Here is a 6,583-nt window from a genome sequence, read left to right as displayed (position 1 = left end):
AGTTATGAGCCGGACTCAAGAAAAGCTAACAGACGGACAGACGGACGGACACGAAGCCTATAACATAATACGTCCCGTCTTAAGACGGGCGTATAAAAACAAAAGGCTCATGAGTGACATTGCTCATCTTAGCACACTGGCTAGAGAAAAGAAAATCACTTAAGTATTGAGAGTTTACATGGGGGGGGGGGGGGGGGCTTGAATCTAAACAACCTGATGATGCTTCCATATCAATATAACAACTGGCTTTGCTGTTATTGAGCAGATATTTTTTTTAATTTATTCATTTGACACCCCCTCACACATTATGGTCCAGCCCTACCCCTGGGGCCCCCATTTGAACCAGTACAACTATTACTACCTTAAGATTTTTATGCCCCCGTTTCGGGGGTTTATCGTTTTTGTCGTGTCCGTCCGTCTGTCTAGCTGTTTCTCTGTCTGCAAAAACTTTAACCTTGCCCATAACTTTTGATTTATTGGAGTTATGATTTTCAATGGATACCAAGAACTTTGGCTTGACCTTTGAGATTGACCTACTTTAAAAAAGCAAACCTTGACCATAACTTTTAAAGAGTTAGGGCTAGTGCTTTCATACTTTACATATTTGATCCTTATGACATGACCTTTCATTAGATAACAAGAACTTTGACCCTTTGACCTTGACGTTGGAGTTTGACCTACTTTTTAAAAAAAATGAACGTTGGCCATAACATTTGAATGGTTAGGGCTAGGGCTTTCATGTTCTACATAAGTCATTTATGTGGCAAGACCTTTCATTTGATACTAACTACGTTGACCTTTTGACCTTGACCTTGGAGATTTTTGTACTTATTAAAAAAACTTTAACATTGGCTTACTTTCAAATTTCACAATTGTTTTCCAGTGAGAATACCCTACTCTTGGTACCAATTAATTAAATTTGCATTTAAGAAAAGCTTAATCTTTGCTATGTTGCCATACGGGGGCATCAGTGTTTCACAAACACATCTTGTTTCTTGGTATTTCTAGGTAAAACTTTGATCCCCTATTGTGTCCCACCTTAACCCCCCCCCCTGAGCTGAAATATCTATCAATTTGTAATCTGGGAATGTTTTCGCAAAATTTGACAATAATGCACCTGTGTTATTTTACTCTGAGTCTAGGCTACTATAATTGTAAAAGTATAAGAGTTTCACACACAGGTAAAATACTTTATTAATAAAGTATTTCACATTTCAGGACAAAATGATGACAGGTATAATAGATTTAACTATGGAGTATCAAACAGTACCATTGGGTATCAAATACATGTATTGATGAAATTTAATATACAAAAATATTTTTCTTGTATATGTTTGTTTATAATGATTTCACTCAGTCATTTTAAATAGCTACATGTATTAGCTGTTACCTTATATATAGACTTTGATTTTTTTAACTAGTTTTTTTTATGAGATATAACATATATACAAGTGGGACTGAACTAACCGTACACTAACTAGAGTTCCTAATTATTTCACTAAAACTTGCAATATTGTTACATATGAAAAGTTTGTAAAAATTTTCCCAGTGGCTAATCATATATTCTGGTCCTGTAAAGTTGGAGGTCTTTTGGTTGAGAGAGTAAAGGTTGGAACAGCAGATATTGGCACACTAAAGAATCCTCACTCCTCATTGCTCCCAAGTGTCATTCACTGCATCTTGTGACTTCTCATCAGGGTTGAATAATCTTGTAACATGTGTTAAGCTACAACAATTAATCCATGCCTGCAAGGTGCATTTTTGTAAATGCTGGAAATTCAAGAAAAATTCCTAACGACAATGGGTGGGGTGCTCCAATAGATGCAGCAATTTGAACTACCTGCATATTGTTGTTTCTACCTGAAATACACAAAAAACCTATGTGATATTCAGATAAATAAATAACATTCAAGGCCAAGCTTAAAAAATTCTTTGTTTGCAGTTGCCGACCTATAATTTTTAGACTGGGTCGGTAGGAAGGCATTCTTTTTTTTTTTTTCCTTATTTTGAGGTTTTCATAGACCTACTAGACATGAATAAGCTCAACTCTTGTTATAAACCACTGATTGATAAATTAAAAGTCAAAATTTAAAAAAGATACAGTTTCAATATTCTGAAAAATTGAAGAAAAAAATTAAATTACAAAATGGCTAAAAAAAGTTTGGGTCGGGTGCATTTTCAGTGGGTCGGTAGGCAACTGCAAACAAACATTTCTATTCTAAGCCCAATCAATCAATATCAAGTGTACACAATTTTTTGCATTTTGTTAACAAAGGTAAAAAAAACACTATGCCCCCAGGGGCAACAAAGATGTGAAAAGCTATTTTTAGCTTAAGGGTCACAGTCAAGGTCAAACTAAGGGTCATTTACCTTGGTGTCTTTTGAAAACTTAATTTGTGGATTATGCATACCAAATATGAAGTCTCTATCTGTTAAAAGTTATGGCTAAGGGTAAAAGTTGACAGCAGACAGACAAACAGATAAACAAACAGACAGGACAAAAACAATATACACCTCTGATCTATCGATTGGGGCACATAAAAAATATATGAATAAACTGAAAGACTCAAAATATAAATTAATATTCACACCCTTATAAAGCATATATATAATTAATCAGCATTGTCAGTGCACAAAGAATAGGAGAATGACTTTTAACATTTACCTCCCTTTTGAAAAAGTCATGAGTGAAGTTTTCATTTTAAAAGACTTCAAAAACATACCTAAACAAGTCTTGGGTAATTTTTTCTTCAACAGCAGGTATTTCCTCAGTACAAGTATCTCAGTCTGCAGATTTTTTCTGTGGTAAAAAAAAATAAAACATTAAATTTGAAATGAAAAGTACATTTGAGTATTAATTGTGATCTACATACATGTACATGCATCTTAAATTTGTATAAAATAGTATTATCAGTGTGATTCAGTTTTGAGTTGTTAATTTTTTAAAGCCGCGAGTGCATGTACTGTAAAAGATGAAGGCAACTTATTATTATCTTTTTTCGAGGAAACAATAATGGATGATACACAACTAATAGTTCAACAACTTTTTGCATTAAAACAAATGATTCAAGGGTTCAAATACCGTATAATTCCTATTAACCGCCCCGGGCGCTTAGAAAATTGTAAAAAGGGGGCGGTTTTTTTGGTACTCTATTTATGATATTCAATGCCATATTTTAACTTTAAAAAATCTTTTGAAAAAAAAATGATAAATACAAGGAACCAATAAAATAATGTCTAACTTTACTTAAAGTGAAGATAATCCACCCAAATTATGCTAAATTATTCATTACCATTGAAATATTGGATAATAGATAAGTTTAATTTTCACTCTCTTCAATATTTTGATACGATTCTTGTTGATTTTAATCACTTTACAGCCAGAGGGCCCTTATTTCCTGACAATTGAAAAAGACCCAAGGGGGCGCTTATAGGGGCAGTTAATATGGATTATACGGTATATGACGTATAAGATAGCATACTACATGCATACTTGATTCTAATGATTACATGTTAGTAACACAGGGGAATTACCAACATCTTTAAAGAAATTTGCTAGTTTAATTTCATTGCTATATAGGAAAATTTTATCAATGATTGAATGAAGCTAGCACAAAATACATATATTTAAAAATAAAGTGATCAGCCTGTTTCAACATTGCTGGTACTTTACTTGATTCATCTCTAAGCAGGTAAATAGCCAGGTTTATCTGCATGGCTTTATATTTAAGCTTGGTTGAATATTCTTTGAGAATTAAGTATGCTTATAAATTAACTCGGCTACTCTAATAAGGTATTTTGCTTAACATTTACAACCTATTGCAATTGCATCCAAAATCTTTAACATTTTCACATAGACCTAAAGATGCATTAAAAGAAATATAATGAATAAATGCAACATTTAGCCCAAAACAAAAAATCTAAATATGGTTACCTGTTCCAAATGAAATACTGAATAGTGTTGATATCACATCAGAAATTTCAAGCTTTGGCAGTCGTTAGGTCCTAGCATTCCCGGGCTTTTGTTTTCTCCTTCATTTACAAATACTTTTGTGTTCATTTAGCATCATGCATGTTTAGTTCATCTTTAGGACGAAAAGGCAACGTAACAGACATTATTCAGAAAAAGATCTTTCCTTACAAGTCATCTCCATCAGAAACATCAACTTGAACTTATTGACTCAGGCCACGGTCCAGAATCCGCTCTAGAATCGTATCAATAATGAGAGACAGGGGTCGTACATTTGGCCGTAGTTTATGACGATGTTTGTACTTGCTGCACTTCATTTTTTAATGAAAAACGAAGCTTCAAATGAACAAAGCCAGCCTAACCGGCGAGTCAGGAAAGTCATCAACATCACAACACATTTTTGTTTACTCGCCATGCGCTTATGGCAAATGTCGTAAAATAATCATTTACTTATAGAATCAACAAATGAATGTAAATCGAATTGTGTAAAATATTTTTGAATTGGGAATAAAGGTATGAAACTCTTTGTAAACATTAAAAAATGTATATCAATCATCTTTAATCAATACATAATTACATCAATCTGATTCAAGGCAGATGCGCGACTTCCTGCGCAGTGGCGCGAAATTTCGAATTAGGTCTGTCGTCCTTAAATGCTAATCAGTCACAAATATCGAGTAGTTTAAAATAATGAAAGAAAAAGTTAGGGTCAGTGATGTTAATTTTGAAATATTTGTCAAAATATGTGATTTTCAGGCAAAAAAGGTGTAAATTTGATGTTGATTTCTTTAATATTTTTTTCATTTCTTGGAAGTTTGTTGAGGGAAGGTGTAAAACGTAGTTTAAAAATATGAATTAAGACCTATATTAAATATTTTTAGCAATGTCAAAACGGAAAATATTCTCCCGAGTAAAATTAAGTGAGGCTAAATTTCCATTACATTAAATTTTATAAATGCACAGATTTGCAGAATTTTCTGCTAAATATCCTTCCACCAAAAGAAATAGTTTCTCATAAATCTTGCTTCTTTGTAGATGTTTGAGCACTTTTTTCGTTGAATGTTAAAAAATTTGCATTGTTGAATTTAAATATGTTATAAAAATCGAATTTCATTAAGTAGTTTTGAAGTAAAAGCTTCTGCGTAAATTTTTCTAAAAAGCTTACGAGTGACATACCTTAAGCCTTACTGATTATGTCTCAATATAAATTAGTGTTCATAAAGATCAAAAATAGCTTTATGCTGCACACCCGAAGACATATTTATTACTTGAAATTCCAATTCAGTCTCCCCAAAAGTCAATGATACTTGTATTTCACATGAAGCTTCATCATTTATGGCTGATATTGGAAGTCGTAGTACCCCTAGAAGTTTACATCCAGGTTCGTCGATGAAATTTGTATTCCCCATATCGGTAAAAAACAGGCAACACTTCAGGCACTCCTCATCATTCGGAATTTTCAAAATTTCGGCCTTTGTGTACCCTGGCATAACGTTTTCGCCTTTTCGGACGACTTTCAAGAAGACGTCACGACATCGCACAAATCCCTTTATTTTAACTTTTTTTTCCTCCAAATGATGACCCGGAATGAATTCGGGCCAACTTTGAAATCCATATGTGTATTGCGAGGGACGTCTAGAAATTGCTCCTGGGATTTGACTAAAGAGATATGCTCCTTCAACAGCACTTATGCTTCCTTCATCAGGCACAAACACTTCCTTATCTTCAAAATTTCTCCTAATTGCTTCTTCGACAAAGTAATTTTCAGATAAATCTCCGACTATAATTATGGTATTTACATCTTTGACAACTTCCTCTGCGAACAGTTCGTCCAACTGTTTTACTATGCTGTCAACAGTTTTCTTGAAAAAGCCCCTGAAAAAGCTGCGTTTCATTATTAATTTGCCTGCCTTAAAGCTCACATCATTTTTATAAAACTTGTTTTCCTCGATTATTTGTGTTAAATCGTCTCTATTATGTGCAACATTACACAGTTTAGAGAAAATAAGTGGTAAATTTACCCTCACTATAGCTGCATTGAATATACCTTTATCTTTATTTTCAGTGAACCTATCCAAAATATACAAAAAGTCATTCATATAGTTTTTCTTCATTTTTAGCATCACACTTTCTCCGAATAATTCTGTTAAAAAATTTACGATGGAGTTTTCGATAGATGTTTTTCCCCATGGTCCTCTTACTGTAGAAAGTATTTCTTCTAACGAGTTGTCTTCGCATTTCTGATGTATCGTGATTTCAACCGAATCTTGAAAAGAAAAGTTACAGTAGATTAATTTTCCTATTACTGTATAAAAATCCTTTTAAAATCTCTTAATTGATCTGCTTTCTGATTTGAACGAAGAGAAAACATTCAAATGTTGTTTGTAGCACATTTTAGTTTGGAGACACTTTTGTGAAAGGTGAGCAAACGCAGATGGCGAAGAACTCTGATGTTCTGAAGGTCCGTATTTGCTCTGCTCCTATTTTGCATTGTTTTGATGACTTTTGAACTGGAATACTGTTCGTTATCTCCATATTTTCCATTATAATATATTATAAAGCTTAAAATGTCATAGTAAGACAGCCTTTGTATGCTGTATAGGCTTCAAAAAG

The 6,583-nt window shown here is 33.2% G+C and overlaps 1 long non-coding RNA gene across 1 annotated transcript; it reads right to left on the bottom strand.

The window, feature by feature from the left end:
- Positions 1-1,750: 1,750 nt before the first annotated feature.
- LOC134258522 (uncharacterized) lies at positions 1,751-4,480 on the bottom strand. Its single transcript, XR_009990166.1, has 3 exons — positions 3,935-4,480; positions 2,724-2,800; positions 1,751-1,860 (listed from the first exon to the last, which is right to left on the bottom strand). It is a non-coding gene; the product is annotated as an uncharacterized LOC134258522 (long non-coding RNA).
- Between the last annotated feature and the right edge of the window lie 2,103 nt (positions 4,481-6,583).

The sequence above is a fragment of the Saccostrea cucullata genome, unplaced genomic scaffold, assembly GCF_032062105.1.
Source record: "Saccostrea cucullata isolate Sc308-1 unplaced genomic scaffold, CSIRO_AGI_Scuc_v1 ctg2806, whole genome shotgun sequence".
Classification (NCBI taxonomy): Eukaryota; Metazoa; Mollusca; class Bivalvia; order Ostreida; family Ostreidae; genus Saccostrea; species Saccostrea cuccullata.
The sequence above is the reverse complement of the archived record's forward strand: the minus strand, read 5'-3'. Positions and strand labels throughout refer to the sequence as shown.